Source organism: Chlorocebus sabaeus, chromosome 24 (genome assembly GCF_047675955.1).
Source record: "Chlorocebus sabaeus isolate Y175 chromosome 24, mChlSab1.0.hap1, whole genome shotgun sequence".
NCBI classification, from domain to species: Eukaryota; Metazoa; Chordata; class Mammalia; order Primates; family Cercopithecidae; genus Chlorocebus; species Chlorocebus sabaeus.
The window spans coordinates 18,071,290-18,094,955 of NC_132927.1; the positions used below are offsets into that span (position 1 = coordinate 18,071,290).

At 37.5% G+C, this 23,666-nt stretch overlaps 1 protein-coding gene and 1 pseudogene across 10 annotated transcripts in view; both read left to right on the top strand.

Annotated features, from left to right (window-relative positions):
* Positions 1-538: 538 nt before the first annotated feature.
* LRFN5 (leucine rich repeat and fibronectin type III domain containing 5) overlaps positions 539-23,666 on the top strand; it is a 282,933-nt gene continuing 259,805 nt past the window's right edge. For 9 of the 10 annotated variants that reach the window (XM_037983925.2, XM_037983928.2, XM_007986568.3 and 6 more), the window contains exon 1: positions 2,233-2,342. The gene's annotated coding sequence lies outside the window, so the exon portion shown is untranslated. Of the gene's footprint in view, positions 1,719-2,232; positions 2,343-23,666 lie in introns of those variants that run through there. The other variant, XM_073010951.1, reaches the window with a different exon arrangement.
* LOC119619017 (peptidyl-prolyl cis-trans isomerase FKBP1B pseudogene) overlaps positions 2,237-23,666 on the top strand; it is a 130,181-nt pseudogene continuing 108,751 nt past the window's right edge.

Genomic DNA, 23,666 nt, shown 5'->3' on the forward strand with positions numbered 1-23,666 from the left:
AGACCAGGTCTGGATTATGAAGATTGTTGGGCTCCCTTTCTGCCCTTGACATACTAAAATGGACCAACTGCAGTATTCGTAATGTCTGATGCTGAGCTGATTCCCAAATATAAATGTTCTTTACAGAATCTGCTCCCATCTGATTAGTAAGCAAATCACCACCCACAACTAAGGGGACAGCGGAAGCCAGCCTCAGATGACTGAAACCCCCAAGTCGGTAGCTCTCCTTCTCAAAATTTCCGGCGGGTTATTATAACTAATGCCTTTTCCCACCTCCCTAAGCAGCCGAAGCTTGACTCAGTGATGATTCTCTCTATCCCACAACCGAGAGGAAGTGGGCGATCAGCAAATTGCCCTTTTGCAGGAGGCTGGGGACGCCCCTGGAAGTTCGCTTTCATCCTCCAGGTTTTCTGCCTTTTCCCTTCCCCCTTCCTGCAACGCCCCCGCGCCTCCTCAGCCTGGGGATTTCCCGGCGCTTCGCCCGCCCTCTCCGCACCCCCCTGATAAATCCGTTCAGAACTAGTCTGGCTGGGAGGCCCGAGGGCTGAGAGCAGCTGACCGGCCCCGGCCGGGGTCTCACGGACTCTCGGGGTCTGGCCGACACGGCCGCTCCCGTCACTGCGGCGCGGGCCGAGCTCACGGCCGCGCGCCCGCCGCCGCCGCCGCCGCCTCCATGCTGCAGCACGGGGCTCAGTTCCACGCGGCCAGGAGGCCGCCGTTGCCGACAAGCACAGCCTTGGGAAGCCTGGCTCCCGCGTCTGCCCCGGCCGCGGCCGCAGCCCCGGACCTCGGCTGCTTGCCTCGCGCCTGAACTGCGGACTCGCCCCAGCGCGGTGGCCAGCGGGCGGGGTGTGCAGCGGCGCGCAGGGAGGTGGTGAGCGTGTGCAGAGCTGCCCGAACGGAGGACTATGTATGTGTGTGCGCGTGTTTGCGCGTGTTTTTCATTCTTCCCTTGAGAATGTGAATTGTTATAGCAGCTGGCTGCTCCCTTAGGATTCTTGACTTTGGGGAGCTCTGGGCTGTGAGCACAGCCCACCCATATAATTCATTTTTCACCGTCGGTTATATCAGGAAAAAAAGCGCAACTGGACGGGGGTGGGGCAGACCAACGAAACCTTCTGGAGACACACGCATACACACACACTCACAGGAGAGAGGAAGAATTGAAAGACTTGAGAAGACTTTGATAACCTCCCTGCTGGCCCTTCTGTTTTCCGGAAAGATCCTGGATGTTGGCTACCTTTTCAAGTCATCTTGGCATGTCTCTAGTGTTTTGTAAGCCGCTTTCCAGCTAGCTGCGTGTGTGTGTGCGCGCGTGTGTGTACGCGCGCGCCTATCTGATGCATTTGACTGTCTTTTATCCAACTGCCCAGAAGCAAATGTGTTAAGTCGGCGATGCCCCTTCGTGCCCGGGTTCTTGCAGAGCTCTGAGGACGCCCAGACCCATTTTCCTGGCTGGATTTGGAGCGGCTGCTGGGCTGTGGACCCAGGTGTGTGGATCGCTTTATCCAGAAGCTTGGAAAGCGCCAGTATTGACCTGCTTCCAGGTACATCACAAGGTCAATAGAGGGTCTTGCAGCCCTCTTGTTTCCGTGTATCTACACCTTCTTCTCTTGGCCAGAAGGATATTTACGTTTTGGTCCACAGCATTTGAAGCCAAAAGTTCAGCCCTTGGAACTGGTTTGCTATACAAAACAAAACAAAACAAAACAAAAAAGGTAATGAGGATTGCTTATCAAACTGCTTAACAAAATCCCCGACTCTTCCTCAGCCCTTTCTCGGCTCCCTCCTCTCCACCAAAATGTCACCAGCTCTTGAATTACGTGGATTCGGGTTGGAGGAGAACTTGAAGGAAACGTGATTAAAGGGCTATGCGAGAACGCTCTCTTTGCTGCCCGCGGTCCTGTGGGCTTCGAAGCCAATCGTGAGAAGGACCGGTTCCCTCCGTGCTGCTTCCTCCCCGTGCAGTGCCGGGTGTGCGTGTGCAAGTGTGAGTGCAAGTGCGCGCGCGCCCGGGTGCGAGTGTGTGTGAGTGTGAGCGTGTGTCTGTGTGTGCGTGCGCGGCCGCCCTGCCTCTGCCCGCTCCCCGGGCGCGGAGCCGCGGGTTTCATGGGGCGATTGCAGCGGATCCCCCACCCAGCGCGACCTGCGGGCAGCGGCGGCAGTGGCAGGAGCTGCCTTTCCGACTCCCTAGGATGCGGGTGCTGAGCTATGGCAAAGGGCAGCGAAGTGACGAGCGAGACCCGCGTAAGACTGTGAAAGCCACCTGGAGCCACCTTGCCGGGATTGTACCTGCAGGCAGAAAGTCTTCCTACGACCGTCTTTTCCCCTAGAGGCACCAGGTAACAAGCCAAGGATTACTCGCCTCACCCAATTTCCTTTAGATCTTGTTTCTAGTGTCTTATCTGCATTGCAGGCTACTTTACTTATTAATGTTTTGAAAATCATTGGGAAGGGTTGAGTATCCAAGGGCGCCTGCTCTGTGATTTTGTAATACAATTTCTAGTAGGTGAAATATACATCTATACCTGAGCACTTAATCTAGTAGTGAAAGCTTTGGGAATATGGATGTGCTCCACCCTGAGGATATTTTTTGAGAGCTAGGCGTGTGGAACCTGTCTGATGATGCCAGAGATCAAAATTCTATTTCCTTCAGGCTATGGTTGCCACGGACCATTTGGTACCCAACCCTCTCCAGATTGTGGAGTGTGAGTGGGTGTTTGGTTTCCACCCATCATTTAAACCAAAGATCTTTTTTACCTTTTTTTTACCTCTGGTGCCAGGTTGTTTTCTTTCCTTGTTGTGGAGGAGCTTGCCAGATCTTTTTAGTAGTTGTAAATTACGCATCTGGAGACTTTGACTTGAAATGGAGTTTTCTTGGAACTTGGTTTGCATGAAAGGGAATATATTGTCACGGGTGTGTGTCTTGAGATATGGTGTTTAACTGCCCGGGCGTGCTTTTATGTAGCAGAATAAATCCATGAAAGAAGTCATTTTTATATCTAGCAGAACCAGGCTAAACCGATAGCCACCACCCAACATTCTCTCCAGCTGTATTGTCTCCGTCACGTCACAGAGAGGGGCTCCTGTGCGCGGTTTTTTTTTTTTTTTTTTTTTTTTTTTTTTTGTCTCTGTATAATAGATACTTTGAATTTCTTTTTCTGGTGCCTTGATTTACAAGGAGCAGGTTGGATTTGCGACTGCCTAATTAACATATTGGGTCTGATATGTTAAAATGAGATTCCCATGGCCAGCTGAAGCAGAACAAATTTAGTTAACTTCCAGAGCCCTTTACCCTGGCGCCTTTTTTCCCTGAATTCCCTTTCATCCTATCTCAGCGCCCGCCCCCAACGGAAAATTTCACTCCCTTCTCGAAGACATTAGAATTAACAAGATAAAGCACTTCCAAAGTAGTCTCATCAATGTTTTATTCCATAGTGAAGATGGTCTGAATAATTTAGCTAAGGAGTGTTAGTTTGTCTCCCGCCTTTGGGAGCTGCTTGCTGGCTACATTCAGCGGAGGACTTGGCCCAGCCAAGCTCAGGGTTCCCTGCTTCAGGAGGCAGTGACTGGGGCTGTTGGGGGGCGGGGGGTTCTGTTTGCTAAAGCCGCTTAGGAAGTGTAGGGGCGCTGCCTGATTTTCCTCTACTCGCTGCGTTTCTGTAGATATCCATATGATGGCATTTGCAGACTTCTAGCTGGCCCATAGCTGCTCTGCTTGTCCCTGCGTACTGACGTCCCCAACTCCTCTTCGAGTCTGGGCTCGGCTGCTGCTGCAGCCCTCGCAGGCTGGTGGTGCTACAAGGCCATGTATGCAGCGGGCTTTGGGGGCTGGGCTCTGCCATTGCAGCTGGCAGGCCGGCTTTGACACTTTCTCCGGGCGGGGCGGAAGAGCTCAGCGGACCCCCTGGCAGACAGCAAGCGGATCGTGGCCGAGGCGGCCGCCTGGATGTGAGAGGAGGGAGATGCCCAGAGCCAAAGAGGAGCGTGGAGGGCGGTGGTGTCCTGCCTTTGCCTGCAAAACCTTTCTCTCTCTCTCCCTATCCCTCCCCTCGGCAATGAATATTCAAGAATATGGAAGGAGAGCTGGCTACAAAAATGTCTTGATATTCAAATACTGCATGATTTATCAGGATTAAAAACCTGAAGCTAAGTGTGTATTTCCTAGATTTCCATTTGTTCCTCTTTCTAACCCCCCTTCTTGCTCTCCTCGGTTTGATCATGTCATTTATACCCGTATTGTTTGTAGTTGAAACACCTCTGTAAAGTCAACTAACCTTCCTCCCCAACCTGGTACCCAATAAACATGAAAGAGGAGGACATGAGGGCCACTCTTCAGATAGATTTGCTTTGTAACTTCAAGCTGCAGGGATAACCAAGGAATGATACAGAAGATACCTCGACTTTAACAGAACTTCCCCCTCTGAGGTCCCGGGCGGGCCGGGGGTGGGGTGGGGGGGCAGTGGGCGGAGGGAAGTATATTGCCTGGATTAAATAATGAAATAAATGAAAGATAACAGATAATTGGGAATACATTAAAAAATGATTTTTTTCTTTTATTTTCCTTTTTTTTTTCTTTTTCTCTTTTGATGAATTTACTTCTAATCCTCTTATCACTCAGAAAATCTTAGAAATCTGATTTGTGTATTCTAAACGTCTGACAAGGACACCACTTTGTCCTCCCAAATTACCCCAGAATGCTATTACAACAGTATTGATATCATACTTTCAATATTTGTTAGCAAGTAAGTTATACCTATCTAGAGAGTGCCCAAGAAAAAAGAAATGCTGGTGAATATAGGTTCTTGGAAAATAAGGTGTTTTCACCACCTCCCACCTATTTCAGTTTCTTCTGGCCTTTTCCCACTAAGGATTCGATTTTTTGCAGGTTAAGCTTTGTTCTTCCACCTTCAGCCTCAGGCAAGGCAAAGCAAACGCATTAAAATGGATGCTGAATGCTCAGAAACCTAAACAGATGATGGTGTGATGCATGTTTGAAAATGTCACTCATTGGTGCGGATTGGACTTAGGTTAAAGGTCATAACTAAATAGAACTACTAGCACACGGTTACATGCATAGAGGTTCCTAAGGGGGGGAAAAGATTTCTGCTACCTTTTTCTTCTCCCTTTTCTGGAAAAATGGAGAGGGTACAAGTTACTTTGAAAATCTGAGTCCACTGTCCTTGCTAAGAATTGTCTTAGATAGAGCTGGCCTGGCTCACTAGCCTGACTCATTGATGAATTAACACTTCAGGTATTGAGAGGACATTTTCCAGCCAAAAGCCTCCTTCTTTGTAAGCCCTCTTTTAGTCACTATTAATAGGGACAGAACAATAGGATATCTATAAGAACAAGCATAAGCAGATAGGTGAAAAGAAGTTGTCGTTTGATTCCTGTACCTTGGATAATTTCTTTTAGACATTTTTTTCCCTTTCTCTTTTCAAGAGGAGAATGACCTTGAACACCAGGCTTCTGTTCTTTCATACACCTCTCTCCTTCCCTCATAGATCTAATGTGTGTATGAGCACACACTGCTTGTTTTTGAAATATGAGATTCCTGTGCTGATGTTTTGGGAGAAGTTCATAAAGGTTTAGTTCCGACTGACACCAGCCAGAAGGGATTTCTTTCCTTTTTCTGAAGAGGGGATAGCAAGAGCTGTAGTTACCTGTGGGAGAATACCTCCACCCTATTCCCTCTTCAATTATTTTTGTCTCCTCTGTCATTAAATGGATTTTGCGTGTTGAAGCAGTATCTGGTTATGGCATTGGTGTTTAAATGATCTTCATATGTTATGTCATGTTTTATCACCCTTTCATCTTTTCATGAATGGCTCTCATTTCCTTTGTCCATTTAAATCAGTTATCTTGATCTTGTTGCTGTTTGAAGCACTTTTGGCTTAGTAGTTTTGCTGAGTTTTCTTGCTGGTGAAATTGAGATCTTGCTTTCTGCTGATGTATTGCTGTGTTGTTATATGGTTAGGATGAGATGCTTGCAGGTATCTAACAATATTCCTGCCTCTACATGACACTACTACATAATATCTACTAAATTATATATTTTAAAATAAATGTATCATAAATAAGATTGCTATTAAGTTTTATTGCCAATTTTGAGGCTGGAAAAAGGAAGCTACTTGAAACTTCCTAAAGGCTTAACTGGCTAACCTAGAAGCTTATTTCAGTGATTTTTATTTTCTGGTTACTTAAAAATGTAACATATTGGCATTATCTTCAGGGTTTTGTATATAGTATAATGAATTTTATGTTTTATGTATTATTGAAGAGTAAAACTGGAAATTTGGACCTTATAGGTGTGAGTGTGAGCCCCTAGAATACATAACTAGCAGATAATTTTGCTAAATCATTCCAATAATACACATGTGCATACTCTGCCTTGTTCAACAAGCCTTGAGACTGAGACTACTTATTCTGGTTGCAGAGCCCACATTTTTATTCCCATGGCATCCTTCAATCATTGAGGACTGTTTAGAACCTAAGGCTGTATAATTTGTTCATTACATGGTATGTGCATAGTGAAATTAAGAAGTATTATGTTCATAATTATTGAAGCTATTCCACTTAGAGGTGAACCATTTTTAGTATGCTCTACCAACATAAATTGTATGTTATTATGAAAATTCCAGTTTCATATAACAGAAGACAGAAATGTAAGAATTTAATTCAAAGATAGCCAATGCTACTTTTAAGCTTTTTCATCATATTGTTGTGAAGGATACTGTGTTGACAAAATAATTTTTACTAAACATAATTTAATTTTGCATAAACATTTTACATGACATAATTTAATACTAATTATGAAGTTGGTTAATAAGTGGTAAAAATTACAATGGAATTACATATTTATATAACTCTGCCGTCCGTCATTTCACTGATTCCAAGTAAACCACATGAAAAGTATTTATTGTTTAAACTGCAAACTACATTTGTAATATTTCTCAGAAATTGGTTTTCATAGGCAGTGTTTAAGTTACATGGTCACATTGGCAGGAAAATGTCAATTGACAAGTTTGTTCTTCTTAGAAAATATGTCTTCCTTTGGGCATATACCCAGTAATGGGATTTCTGTGTCAAATATTATTTCTGGTTCTAAGTCTTTGAGGAATCACCACACTGTCTTCCACAATGGTTGAACTAATTTGCATTCCAACCATGGCACATATTTACCTATGTAACGAACCTGCACATGTATCCCAGAACTTAAAATAAGAAAATATATCTTTTTACAAAAGAAATCTTTCAAAACTCAAAAGCTCACACTGTTCTTGCATTTTGTGTGTGTGTGTGTGTGTGGGAGCATGGATATAATTTATTGCTCTAAAAAATCTTCCAAACAAATATTTTGAAAATGGTATTATAATCCTCGTGGGAAACAATTGTAGAATTTTGATAGAAAATTGAATCTATTTTAGGTTTTACAATAATAAAAGACTCTAGAAAAGAAGTAATACATTAAATGATTAAGGTTTCAACAAATTCTGGGAGCAGTTTCTGAATTCTTAGAAAAAAATAACAAAAAAATAATTCATTCAATAGATGCTCAATCAGAAATAGTATATTTAATCAGGAATGGAAGCCTAAACAATGCTGTTTATCTTGATCTATTTTCACTCCACCACATTCAGCTCTTTTGAGGAAGTGCTAAAGAGCCTTGCAGGACAAACTTCAATTTACTTCTTGATTTCAGTGGTCATTTTTATTCCTTATTTTCTATCTTCAAGTAGGTTTTCTATGGATTTTAGTGGTATTACCTCCCAAGCACTAGAATATTTGTATTAATGTGATTTACTAGTGGGGACATACCAACTACATTGCTATGAAGCCTAACTTTCTCTTATCTCTTTTGCAAATATAGGATGTGGTACTTTTCTTATTAGTTAGCTCTCCTTTTATTATTTTTTTATGGTGTGAAGATTTGTCAAGTTTTTGAGTGGTTTATTTACACTTGTTTTTATAAGTGTTTAGACATTTGTACAGCAACATTAAACTACATATAATTTATATGGCAGCATTGAACGCTACATGAGTAGTGAATATGCTTTATTTTATGTGGATAGCTATCTTGAGATCATTAATATTCACAAATATTTTAATTTGGAATCCCACACTCAATAAAATTAGGTCTAACTTTAAATGAAAAGTTTAAGGTTATTTTTAGGAATTATGTTAGGATATTTGCCATGTATCGACTTTTTAAATATCAGGCACTTAAACAATGTATAACTGGACATTGGGACCTGACTTCAATAACTCATTTTCTTAGTAACATGAAAAATACAAACAAATGAATAAGCTTGAACGTAATTTATTAGCTGAAACTTTTAGTTCTATTTTGATGTTCTACACTTTGTAGTAGGAGAGAGAGAAGAAATTAAGAAATCATGGCTGTGTTTCGTAGAGGTTGGTATTGTGCAGCAGTTAAATTAAAAGGAACCCTGGAATTCTGCCTCCCTTGGTCACAGTCCTGTATAATCTTGAACAAGTCTTTGAACTTCTCTGAGCATCATAATCCTCACCCGAGAAAGAGGGCTAATAATATGACTTATGCAATCAGGCTGTCTGGAGGTTTCAGTGATACAGTTCATTAGGCACCTGACTGTTATTATCATTGTCACCATCACCATGATCATCTCATCATTAGCTAGCGTAAGCATGAAGAGGGAAAGTATAAAGGAGGTGACAATTGTATGGCTTCAAAAGCTCGTCAGACCAGGGGTCATATAGTCCAGTGTCTTCAGGAACCAGGCAGAAGATGTAAAGCAGAGAATCTTGCTGAGTTTAAGAAATCATAGACTGTATTTCTAATACACTGGAGAGTGCATGACTTACCCAAAGATGTTCCAATTTATTCATTTTAATCTCTGATGGACATGGCATTAGACAACTTGTAAGTTCTCCTGACATGTATATTAAATCTTAATTTTTTTTTAAAGCATCTCTGCCAAGTGCTCATCTTGACTAAGCTTGAGTAACTTTAGTAATTCCCAAATCACTCCACCTAAAATATATTATTTCACTTTCATATAGATGTATTATAATTTTCTCTTTTAACTTGAGCCAAAACTCTGGCATCTTGTAGCTTCTAATTATTTTTAACATGGTAGAAAGAGGCACACAAGTCTAATTCCTAATGGTAGTACTTCAAGTATTTGCACTGAGTTCCTTGAAATTTCCAAACCACAATTGCTGTGCTTATGACTAAACATATCTTGGCCCTAAACTGGTTTAGGACAGTTTTCTGTATATCATGATTTCAAGTCCTTTTGCCTTTAATGGTCAATAAATGTTAGCTGTCATTAGTCTTCGTCATCACCATTTTCTGGAAGGTCTTCATTTGTTATCCAAATTTTCACTTAAGCATGCCAACAACCCACGTGGGTAGACTACCATCCAGTTAAGCAGCGCCATTACTTGCATGCTTTTGGAGCAGACAAAGCAAGAAAATGCTGTAACTCTCCAGCCTACACTCATTTTAGATGTTACAATTTGATCAGTTTTCTTTCCCGCTGAGCCTGGACAAGGCATTGGAGTTCTTAACATATATACCTCTTTTTTAAAAAATTAAAAATCATTTTTAAACATTTTTGTGGGTGCATAGTAGGTGTATATATTTCTGGGGTACATGAGATATTTTGATACAGGCATGCAATACGAACTAAGCACATCATTGTGAATGGGTTATCCATCCCTTCAAACATTTATCTCTTGAATTACAAACAATCCAATTACACACTTGAAGTTTACCTCTTCAAGATGCAACAACTGGTCAATCTGAACACTGGATTAAACGTATTTGCTATTATGAGTTCTGGCACTTTTCGAACATTCGGATCATTTGATTTACTCATGATAACCAAGTTACTTAAATCTTTTCCAATAAATAGTGAGAGAAAATTCACTAATATATTTTAATGTTATAGTTCATAATAAATATGAATAACAATGAAATGGAGCAACACAAGAAGAGTACATTCTCACCTTACTCTAAGGTGATTGGCTGGCTGCATCATGAGCTCTCTGTTCTAGACAAGAATGACTCAAGTATATGCTTTAATTCCGTTAACACTTATTTATTTGGCATTTAATGCATACTTAGATTTTCTGCTAATCATTTCTCCTTTAAGCCACAGAAGCCAAAATGGCATAGATGCCACTCTAGAAAAGTTGCAATCTAGAGTGAGAAACAAATATTCTTTCAGAGAGGAGCCCTAATCCTGAATTAGTCTTGATGACATTCTCACACCTTTTCCTCTAGATGCCATTGATCTCTATATTATTTACTAAATTAATTTTTGTTACCTCCTCCATTGTTTAATAAAATTGATTATTAAGCTCCTAGCAGTTTTTCAGCCTCTATATGAGGTTATCTAATTCCTAAAAAGGGGAAAAATAATTTGAATACAGAAGAAAATGACATGTAAACTTACTTGACTAAGTATCCTGGTCAAATGAGTCTTTTGGTTATCAACATTATCCATAGTCTTGAATGGTATTGTCTTTAGGCATCCTGTTTAAAAATTTTTTAAAATTTTGCATTTGATGTGAATTCAAATAGTTGTCAAGATCAACACACCACATCTAAATACAGTTATTTCCTTAATGACTTCTTCATTATATATGTTAGCAATTGCAGAAGACCCTTGGGGACCAATCCAAGACATGCTTAAGGCAGTTCATAAATTTGCCCCTTCTTTTGTTCTTTCTGTCTCAACTGTAAAGTGTTTCTTTGATTTTCTTTGCTCTTATATAGCTAATTGTTGTCAATGTACTTGCCTTCCTTTTAAAGTTCCTGATAGGAACTTACTAAGAACATAATAAGGTTGCTAGGTATGTTGGCAAAATAAGGACCTAAGGCTAAATAAAAGTCTAAGGCTTCATCCTCTGAAACAAGCACGTGAGCTTTCCATGTACTTGCTGAGGACAGCACTGAAATATGCTAATGTAACTTGGATAATATATAACGGATGATGATGACCATCAGCATCATCTTCATCATATTCTGAGAAGGTGGTCTTTTCCTAGCACTGTGGATTTTTACTTTTCTCTATACACTAACCCTACAACTTTATCATGATTGTCTCTGTTTTTTAGAGGAACATATTGAGGCCCAGCGTGGTTAATTTGCTTGCCCATGATTATACAGCTAAGATGATAGGGCTAGAATTAAAATCCCAAAATTTTTGATTCTAAAGAGAATGCTCTGTTGGCTACACCTAGGGGATTGCCCTTTTATCCTACTGCTTATGGCTGTTTTCCATTGATTATTACAAAAAAAATGTGTTTTTAATCTCCTTCAAGGATGATGAGCATCCTCTGATCATATATCCTATTTTTAGTTACTCATGTGCTTATGGTACTCTATAAATTGCCATGTCTTATGTAGTTTATAAAAACACTTTATCCACTAGGAGATTCTGTAGTTGTTTATATTGAGAAGGTATTTGCATCCTGAGTCTGGGATATAAATATATACTAAAACTTTTTGATAAAATAGACTGTGTGATTTTGGGTGATTTGCTGTCTTTAATTTTCAGTTTCCATCTGCAGGAGGGACTGGCAAGCCATTTAAACGGACTGGTATGCTGTAAGAAATAAATAAATGTTCAGGTTAACAGGTTTCCTAGTGCAAAAGAATCAGAACATACTGCGATATCATGGTGGGGTGAAACTTACAGGTCATTCTGTCCATCATTAACACCCTGGCATTTGTCTTATCATGCTCTGCCTTCCACTCACCTCTTCTTCTTTTGCTGTACTATTTGTGTAGACTGCTGTTGATGCTCTTAATGAGTGCTTCAGGTGTTACTCTTGTTACCTCTTCCCTTTGGCAGAGAGTGGAAAAGAAGTCACTTGACAAACTCATTTTCTCCATCTTGAATCACTGCTGTTATTTCCGTGACAGAGGGGCTTGATGATAGGCAGTCAAAATCTGAGCTTAATTCCAGATATAACTGTTATCAGGACAAATCTTTTCTAAAGTAAGCCCTGTGATGTTTTCCTGTCTGTAAGCTATGTTGTTACCTCTTGAATTCAAAATGGCCACAAATTCATTGCAGTGCTTCTCATCAAGAATAAAATGTGTGTTTCTCTTCTCTTTGAATCTGAACTGGCCTTTTTACTTGCTTTCAACTATAGGGACTGCAGAAGTGATATGGTATAATTTTCAAGCCTAATCCTCCAGAAACTATGTAGCTTCTACTCTTGCTCTTTTCAAAAAATGTTACCATTATGTGAAGAAACATGGATTCCTCTACTGAGGACAAGTGACCTGGCTAACAGCAGCTCCAATGGCCAGACATGTGGATGAGGCCACCTGAGACCATTCACACATATTAGAACCTCCAGATAATTATAGTCACAAGAGTGACGCCAGGTGAGACCAGCAGAAGAACTAAGCAACTCAGGTCAGCCCAAATTGCTGACCCACAATTCATAAACAAATAAAATGGTTGTTACTTTAAGCCACAAAATTATGTAATCAGAATAGATAACTGAGACATCTATCTTAGGTACTGAGACATAGCCAGACACTATACCTCTCTGGAAGAAAAGCCTGGCTCTCTTTTTTAAAAATGCTTTCAACAAATATTTGTTAAATATCTACCATAACTAAGCATGATGCCCCTCAATCCATGCATTCATATATTTTTAAGGCAGAATATATTCTTTTCTTACACCTTTGGAAATATTTGCTGATTTCTCAGTAGGTAAAATTGTCTATGATATTTCCTAACATGTACATGATAAGTAATTTTGATTTGCCTAATTTATAACTTACTGACTTATCGTTGCATTAGAGAAGCTCCTCTGAAAAGGTTGTCCTCTTGTGCTAGGAGTAATGCTATTCACCTAAAACCCAAGGGAAAATTTGACTCTTTTTTCCTCCAAGTGCTATTTGGGCTTGATTTAGTTCAGTGTGATATTCTGTAATTTTTCCAAGATTTCATTATATCTTCTAATTATATTTTGGTGGTTCATATTTACTATTCATTTCTTTTGCAAATTAAATCTATATTGCACAATTACTTTTTCCTGGGCCTTGATATTCATCTTTTTCTATTTAATAATATTCTCATTCATGTATCAAATTACAGGAATTCGACATACTGTTACAGGTATAATAAGGTGCAGGGCATAGGTCATGGGGCATTACAACTATAATTTCATAACTTTCTGAGTATTATTTATTTGCAGAAAATACATAATTAAAATGAGTGTATTTGACTTCAGTGTTTGTATTTTTAGTAAAAGAGATATATTTGTGAAGGGATACATGAAAATGCATGTCATAGTCACTTAAATATTTTCTTCAAAGCTATTTTGTAATTATGGGCTGAAAGCCTCCCTGGATTATGCTGAATATAAAATGTTTTATTTATGTTTTCTTTTTGGTACTTCTTACTGTGATCTTAGAATCTAATGTAAGATAGGTAATGTGTGTTATGCTTTTTATTTGAAATTTCTACTAGTAAATTCTAAAATAACCAGGTTCCATATGCTGCATATGGCAATATATGTATATTGCAATATATGTACATATATATCCACATACACACTACATATACTATGTGTATTATATACAGTGCATTAACATTGATTTTCTTGGCATATTTCTCAATTTCCTTACCTGTAGAATGGGGCTAAGGTTGATGACCATCCCGAAGGCTGTTGTAAAGAGTGAGTGAAATAATGTATTCCCAGCACCTCACACATCCACTGGCAAATAATGGAATGCTCAAACGGCACTAGCAATTATTATTATTATATATTGAAAGTGAGAAAATTACAGTTGTACATAAAGGATAATTGCAAATAATTTTATGCATAGCATGATGGCTCTTTTAAAAAATACATCTTAATATTTTACATGTTAGACTGCAATATTTGGCCTTAGTAGATTGTCAGCTTTCAAGTCTGTTTCTAGTTTATTCTATCGAGACACAGGACCAAAGGGATCTTATAAAACAATGTCAAGGCAGTACTTTTCTTTAAAGATTATACAGAAGGTGTTAAAAAATATAATTAAAATAAAAGCAAACTTTCCTACAGATATACAGTAACTAACTATTGTTAAACTAACTGGGATATTTTAAAAGCAACGTCTCAAATGATGTATGGTTCTAATAATTAGGCAGGACCAATTCAGGTTGTTTAGGGTTTTGAAGTAACATAATTTGGGAAATCTTTTAAAGAAAAAAATTATATAAAGTTACAAACAAACACAAAAAGTAAGTAAAGTATCTTGGAAGGGGCCTTTGTATACCATTTTTTTTTTTTTTTTTTGAGATGGAGTCTGGGTCTGCCCAGCCTGGAGTGCAGTGGCGTGATCTTTGCTCACCGCAAGCTCCGCCTGCCGGGTTCACGCCATTCTCCCTCCTCAGCCTCCTGAGTAGCTGGGACTACAGGTGCCCGCCACCACACGGGCTAGTTTTTTTTTTTTTTTTTTTTTTTTTTAATATTTTTAGTAGAGATGGGGTTTCACCATGTTCACCAGAATGGTCTCTCTCTCCTGACCTCGTGATCCGCCCGTCTTGGCCTCCCAAAGTGCTGGGATTACAGGTGTGAACCACTGCGCCCGGGCAACCATTGGTTTTGTGGTACATTTTTCACTCTTATTAAGGACACGTTTGAAGAATTGAGGAGTGATGAGTAACCTGATTTTGTTTTCTGTTTGGGAAAATCGATCTTATAGTAGCTTAGACTAATTTGTGTAAATTTTTTTTCCCCATTGATGTCTATCTCTTTAATAGTTCTATTTCTTCTAAATTGAAAATTAAAATATTGTTTAAATAGCTATGTGAGTATATGACTATCACATTTATTATTCTATTGGGATCAAAATAAATGGACAAAAGAATATGTGTAATTGATGGCCAAATTTTCCCAATGATGTTGGGGAAAGCGGGTTTTTTTTTTTTTTTTTTTTCAATTTTAAGCGTTGTCTGTACCATTACATTTTGAACACATAGAATAAATAATTATCTCTAACGTCTATATTAAACAGAGGAAGCAGATTCAAGGGCAATTTAAAACCAAGATAGGAAATTTAAGTGAAATATATCACTCTTGGTATAAAGTGTGTATTCAGGAGGTGCTAGTCAAGTACATGAATTGATACGCACATTAATAAATAAATATTGATTTTGGAATGTGGCCATAAAGCACTAAAATTTACTTATATGTACCAATAGAAGGAAACTAATTTTATTTTTTGTAGTCATTACCTCTCTACTGGTGTATATACTTTTAGTGATAGCATTTTGTAACATTTGGTGATACACGACAAAGAAAAGAATCCTAATTTTTGAAATATGAAACAGCCTTTGAAAAACAATGTCATATCATTCTAAAGATTTTTAAATGTTTTCTGTGTCCCTATATCCGCTTTGTGAAATACAGTCTATATTGGGAATGAGAAATTAGTGTCAAGTCTCTCAAACTGATTCAAAGCCCGTAACACAAAACTTTCTTGAACGCGGTAATCGGTATTGTAGAATTATCAGTGATCCCTAAGTGGAGAAACTATGTGAGCTGAATTTAAATGGAGTTAGCATCAAGTTAGCACTCACTGTTTCTGAATTGGTGCTATCAATAGTAATTTTGCCATTTTAAGCTGAAATGATAAATTGACTATATATCAGTCCAAGATGGAGTTGAGACCTCCAGGTGAACAATGTGTAAAAAGAGTGAGACAGATGAAATTATATCATGGTCCCAAGCTTGTTGGAGTTCAGGTTCTGTAACTTGCATTTAACAGAATATTTTTGGTTTCAGCATCTAGAATTAAGGCTGGAAAATAGGGTTGTATCACTTAGAACTCATTCAGCAGGAAGTGAAAAACTCAACCTAAATTGCCTCAGCATCAAAGGAATATTTTTGTTCAGACAACCAATTGCAGGATTATTTTCAGGCATAGCTTGACTCAGTATTTAAAAAGTTGAAAAATCAGGATCCAACTTTCAGCTCTAATTTCTCTCCATCGGTTCCTTTCTTAGATTTGGAGGGACAGGTCAGGGTCGCTTCGTATCATAACAACACCATATCCAAAGGCTGATGGAGAAAGGCCATGAAAGAGAGAAGGTAAGGGAGAGAGAAAGTAGGAGATAGAAACTGTTTCCTGACAGTCCTAACAAAGATCCTTACATTGATTCTTTTCAGCCCTAATTGTTTGACTTGTCATGTTACCATCTCTGAACTTGGATGGGAAGAATCAATGCACTATTTGATTTACTTAACCCTTCCTTCTTCTTGTCTTCTCTTTCTCTTTCTATCCCTCTTTTTTTTCCTTCCTTTCAGAAATAGTTTATCTGAGAAGCCATTTTTCTGTCCCCCATGTGAAATTCAAAAACCAATAAACTTTTAGTGAACTTCTAATATTTTGGTTTGGTAATTAGTGTTTCCTGCTTAAAATTTCTTAGCAAATTTTGTTATTTTAGGGAAACAAATGGAAAATTGTCAAGCCACAGTCTTACAGCAAAATATTTGTAATGGCTGGATCTAATAGAATTTTACAAATAAAATTGCATATATTTTTCATTGAGAAGCCCACAACTGTAATATTTGTATAAGCTAAGCTTTGTCTTACTGTCATAAAACAGTAGAGGACCATATACATGTATGAATGTACACATACTTTCAAATAAGCTTATTTATTTTTATCAATTACTGAACCTCTATTAATGTGCATGCTATATATTGTACTGTTCATAATTATCATACCTTAAAAAAAGTTTACAAATAAATTTAAGCTACAAGGTTGTGGAAATATAATAATCTTTTCTGGCCAGGCACGGTGGCTCAAGCCTGTAATCCCAGCACTTTGGGAGGCTGAGACGGGCGGATCACGAGGTCAAGAGATCGAGACCATCCTGGCTAACACGGTGAAACCCCGTCTCTACTACAAAATACAAAAAACTAGCTGGGCGAGATGGTGGACGCCTGTAGTCCCAGCTACTCGGGAGGCTGAGGCAGGAGAATGGCGTAAACCCGGGAGGCGGAGCTTGCAGTGAGCCGAGATCGCTCCACTGCATTCCAGCCTAGGCGACAGAGCGACTCACTCTCAAAAAAAATAAATAAATAAATAAAAATAAAACTTTTCTTCATTTTAAAATGAAATAAAGTATAGTAAAATTATAGAAGGGAATATGACAATGGCTGCATTTAAATATAATTTTTCTTAAAAGTCTTAGGTAACTTCTTTTTCTCTTTGTTAGAGAGAGATCACATAAGTGCTGAAGAGTTATTATAGCTTTGTATTTGTTATTATGATCCATTTTTGATTTATCTGAAATATAGAATTCTCCATTATGATTTATCCAAGTCATACTCTTTTTTCATAGGGATAAATCCGTATTTACTTACCAACTTCCTTGTAACTTTGTACTATAATTTAATTTTAAGCTTATATGAGACAAAAATGTACTCAAGTTTTAACTGAGTTATGATATACCATATTTTGTATTGACTTCTGGTATGATTACAGTTAGAGGAAGGAAATAATAAACCTTTGAGCTGGTGAGATATAGATCAGTTTGAGAGTCTCTGCTTCAGTATAAGGTCAGCTCTGCTATTAAAGTTCAGCTTTCCAACCCCCTAAAGGGTCATTGCTTTTCTCTCAGGACCACAGCATTTCTAGAGTCATTGAATAAATAATTTTCCATTTGACAAATAAAACAGCTGAAATTAACCTCTTGTGGTGATACGATTAGACTTTGTGTCCCCCACCCGAATCTCATCTTGATTTGTAGTCCCCACACCTGCTGCCTTGTGAAGCAGGTGCCTTGTGAAGCAGGTGCCTTGCTTCCCCGTAGCCTTCCGCCATGATTGTAAGTTTCCCGAGACCTCCCCAGCCATGCTAAACTGTAAGTCAACTAAACCTCTTTCCTTTATAAATTACCTAGTCTCGGGCAGTTCTTTATAGGAGTATGAAAATGGACTAAAAATGTGAGGATTTAAAAAATATTCTCTGTGTTTGAGTTCCCAAGTGGCATGTCGGCAAAGTAATCAAACACACCTGGGTTTTGTAGGGGACTCAAACATGGTTCAGTTACTTGTGTATGTAATCTCTATTAAGTGGTTTTGAGATCAATTTTAATTATAAACTTTCGGTGTCTTTGCTATAAAGCTGTGTGAGAACATTAAAAATATATAGGCCTGACTTTCTAGTTTTAAGGTAGGGCAATACCAACTTATATTGTTATTATATTTTAATTGCACTGGCAGGCTTCTTAAGGTCTAACACATTCTTTAAAAGTTGCATACTTATTTTGTTACAGCTAACTTCAATATTGTGGAGATGGAAATCTGAAAGTCCCCTTTTTATAGTCATTTTTTGGTCAGAGTACTCTAAAATTTATTAACTAATTATGGTGAAATCACAACTCAGCATTCCATTTGGGAGGAAGTTGCTGGCAGCCTGTGAAGAAAATAATGCAGTGTGGTTAACTAATGTTCCTGTTTCCTATAGTGTAATGTAACTAGTTTAATAAATTACATATGCAACAATAATCTCCTGAATTATCAAGAAGGAAATAGTTCCTAGGCCTCTACAACTAAGATATTGCAGAGTCAAATACCTTGTGCTTCAAATATTCAAACCTCTGCTCCCAACTTCAGCATGGGTAGCACATACTCCATATATTTCACTAGATAAAGATACTTTGAAATATTTAATATTTTAAATACAGTCCAAGACAGTATACTTTTGTCATTTCAATCAATGTGGACCGAAATTTTAACGACTGGTTAATTTTCTTGCAATTAATCCTTTTGTGAAAATTTTGTTGCCACCATTTAATTAAAATCAACAATAGATTGTTCATAATCATGAAAAAGGAGAATATACTGTAATATAATATTATATCATTTGTAGCCTCTTCAAATAATTCTTCAGAAGAGAGAAACATTGAACTAGAAGGTTAACAGTGAAAGTAGCATATAGCAAAAAATAGAAAAATAGTGTCTTTTCCAGTTTGGGTAGAGCAGATTTATTGTATGATTCTGCAGGGAATCTGCAAAGTGCTCTAAACACTCATTTTTAATTGAGATAACCCTGAGTTTCTTGAAGTGTAACCAGTGACAGACTAAAGTAACATTTTGATTAAGCAATGTTGAATTACGAAGTACTGTTACTCTACGTTACTGCTGGGAACCTTAATTGAAGTGCAGAATCTGACTAAAAGCAACAAAGGCAACTAAACAAAAACAAAGAAGCAAAAGTTCTAAATCGTGCTTTTTAAAATCAATTTCTTCACAGTTTATCTCTAAGTGTACATACATGCACATACACATTCACAGGACTTCCTTTGTTCCTCTATTTGGATTAGATAATGTCCCTCCTGCTTCTTAATTTTTTTTTTCTTTTGTATGTCTTATTTGCAGAGTTGACTATTTCCAGATAAAATATCCTAATCATAGGCAATCAATTACCAGTTTAATTTTTAATGAAGCAGCTTTAAGGATGTGCTTTTTACTAGTATTTTTATTCATATTTTTCTAAGATACAGATTGCTTTATTATCTTCATCATGATTAATGGATGAATATTTAAAGATAAATAATGAGTGAGAGAGGATAGTACAATTGTAGTCTGCTGTTCTTCATGTAGTACTCTGTGTTGTAGTCTAACATTGATATGGTTTGGGTTGCTGTCCCCACCCAGATCTCACCTTGAATTGTAATAACACCCATATGTCAAGGTTGGGTCCATCTGGAGATAATTGAATCATGGGGGCAGTTTCCCCTATGCTGTTCTTGTGATAGTGGGTGAGTTCGCAGGAGATCCATTGGTTTTATAAGCAGCTTCCTCCTGCTCTGGGCACTCATTCTTTCTCCTGTCGCCCTGTGAAGAGGTAACTTCTGCCACAGTTGTGTTTCCTGAGGCCTCCCAAGCCATGCAAAACTGGGAGTCAATTAAGCCTCTTTCTTTATAAATTACCAAGTCTCAGCTATTCTTCATAGCAGTGTGAGAATCGATGAATACAAACATTATAAGAAGTAATAGTATACAGACATGGCATTGGAATTATTCCTAAGATATAGTTGAACAGGTAAACTGTAATTACAAGAAAGTTTATTGCTGTGTGACAGTTGCAAATAACATATACTGGCCTTTAATGATCGTTTCTAAAATAGTCATATTTAATTTTATTTGACCTATAATAATCTATATTAAAATGTGAATTTTTATTATGAATTTTTACATGTACAAGGTAAAAAAATGTCAAGTATAACAGCAAAAACACATTTAAGCAACTTTATACAACCTAAGTATTCATCAGTGGTGTGTCCGTTTCTTATTCTGCTGTTTAATTAAATGAAATAGGCCTATATTTGATAATAAAGTAAGTTGCTGAAAATATGTGGTTACATAACAGTGGAAGCCATTGTGGGCATGTTTCTTTGGGTAAAAACATATATGTACACACATATGCAAACACATATAAATGCACATTTGTGAATTTACATCTTCTGGAAGGATACCTACATAGGCAAAAAGTAGACAGGGGTACTTTCTAGGGTGGGGGTTCTAGGGTAGGAGGAGCAAATGATATTCAACTTTATCTTTTTTATAGAGTTTGACACTTTTTACCTTGTTCATATAAAAATTCTGTAAAAATTCATAGTAATAAAAACCAAATACATGTTTGAACAGAGATTTTTATTATAGGTCAAATAAATTTAAATATGAGTATTTAAAAATGATGTTTAAAGGCCAGTATATGCTACTCACTGTGCTATTAAATATCTATGTGCCAACTAAAACATCAATGATATTTGAAAATTATTTTTCTATATATAAATTGAAGAAATTTAGCAATCAAGCTTATCTGCAATGTAATTTGTACTATATGCAACAGGCTATATGCCTGGCTGCTATTGGGAATTTCACCAACAGTGGGAAATACCAAAAATACTAATTTTTTGAGAGTTTTTGCTATGTCTTACAATGTAATTTTATGGAGGGAGTATCTGTAGAACCTGAACGTCTAATTTAATTAAAGTAATACTAAACTTTTGACTTATGTGATAAAGGATATGTCATTTGGGGGCTCTTTTTATGTGCAAAGTGTTACATTTATGAAGACAGGAATATTGAGTGTATTGTGCATCTCTACATCTGGCCCTGGAACAATGTCCACTATGCAGATTAGTGATTACACAATTAAGTTAAAAATACCATTTTTTTTCTTACAATTTCAACGTAATTTTAAGATTATATATGTATAATACAACTGTGTATTCTAATTTACTCTGATGTATTAGACAAATTAATGAAAAGGATGAGAGGCTCTGCTAAGATGCTATTCTAGAAAATTAATAATAGAAAAAAAACACTGAATTCCACATTAACAGAGATAAACGTTTTATTTGGGTTTGTACAGAAAAATGAAGCTACACTTTCGAAAACTATTTTATGTCATATTTAACAGAAATATATTTGCATAGACGCATATTCCTAGAACAGAAGAAGTACTCAAATCTTATCTTTCCTCTGTACATTTTCAATAAACTTGATCAATAGTATAAAAGGATAGTTTTCACATTTAACTTTCACAGCAGAACTCTAAGGAGGTTAGCTTTTAAAGACTAATCTCCCACTTTTTATTGAGATATAATTCACATAACAAACAATTCATTCTTTTAGCGTGTACAATTTAGTGGTTTTTGTTATAATTACAAGGTTGTGCAGCCATCACCACCATCTAATTTTAGAATGTTTTCATTATCCCTAAAAGGAACTCCATATCTGTTAGGAGTCACTCCCCATTCCGTCTCTCAGGAGGTTATTTCTGGAAAACAAGCAACAAGGAAAAGAAAAACAAACACACGCACACAAAAACCAAACTTTATAGAAAATTCATTTTCCCAAGGGCCTTTTTCTTAATCTTTGGGATAATTAGGCCATTTTTTGAAGCATTCCTCTAGGTATATTTTTCTTTTGTCAAGTGGTTTGATTTTGCCAGATTCTCATTTATTAGTAGCTATACATTTGAGTCTAGGAGTTATCTAACAAAATTCTCATTGACTTCATGAAATCCTAACATTTATAAATGAAATTTCCATTCTACTTTTCCATTGCTATGTTTATGTTTGTAATTCAAAAGTATTGATAAAGGAATCGACAACATGGTCAAAGATATAGATATCTCTGTGTTAATTTATGTGTCCATTTTTCTATATTGGTATAATGTGAAGAGACATTTGAATGTGGCTAATTATATACATGAGTAATTCTTTAGTGGATATTGTAGTGACAGTTTTCTGCTTTAAGCAATCTTGTTATTTCAAAGACTTGAATAAATACTACTAGGTTAAGAGCCCCTTTGTATATCACTTGAAATTGTATATATTTTTCTTTTCTCTTGAGAAACAGTGAAATGTACTTAGTTTCTATTTGTGAAATTGATGATTGAGGGAATTAATTTTATTTATTGCAGCTAAGAAAACTAGCATTTACTTAGTTTTTATTATTCTAGGCTTTAGTGACACTTAACTGATAGGTATTTTCAAGGATGCTGAGTTTCTTTTTTTTTGTTTTCACAACTGCTTCTGTAATATGTGGTGAGAACTCTAGGAAGAGACTGTTCTGTCAAGGTGAAGCTAATCTAATCATTCGATAGTGAGTTCTTGAATCCTCTCTATGATCTTAAGTTTCTTTTACCCCTCATTTATTCTTAACAATATCTTGCTTTTTTCTCACTAAGCTACCAGTGAAGTCATTTCCCAGAGTAGGCAAAAATAAAAGATTTCTGTCTTTAGTGTGGTCCTCTTTTTCTCTTGTCAGGTTTTGCATCTTTAACTCATTGATTTATTCATTCAACAAATATTTATTGCTAAACATCTTCCTGTTCCATAAAGAGTGGTAGGATCTAAAGACTCAGCAATAGAGTGAGACCTCATGTCTACAAAAAAATTTAATAACTTGCCAGGTGTGGTGGCATGCACCTGTAGTTCTAGCTACTTGGGAGGCTGAGGTGGGAGGATTGCTTGAGGCCAGGAGGGTCAGGCTGCAGCAAGCCATGATTGTGTCACTGCACTCCAGCCTGAGCAATAGAATAAGACCCTGCCTATAAATCAATGAATAAATAAATAAATAAATAAAAGCTTAGCAGTAAACAAGAGAGAGATGATTGTTGTCCTAGTTGAATGTACAGATTAGAAGGGACTCCAATTCCCAAGAATTCATAGATTCAATGTATTGAGCACCAATCTGATGTCTGATATGGATAGTAGCATTGAAGATATAGAGTAGATTTGCACGTGTGGGGACTGTGATAAAACAGGAAACTTCATGTGCCCTGGCAACATGTAAGGTGACATCTCAACATCAGACTCACCTTCTTTTGTGTCTCCGGTCAGCGCATACTACTCTAGGCACAAAGATGGTGCATGTTGGACTTGCTGTTTATGTCAGGTCTGCCATTCTGACTCTCCCAACTTCCCATTTAGTGTGTAAACTATTAAAATCCAGTTGTTAGGCTAGATTCATCACCAACTGCTTTTAAAAAGTAGATGTTTATAGATCTATATAGCTCTTTGAAGGCATTGAAGATGCCATATGTCTCTATATTTGCAAAAAATACATTCTGCAGTTAATAAGTTCTGAGGATTTTCCCACTTTTTTTTTTTTTTTATTTTAGATCATGT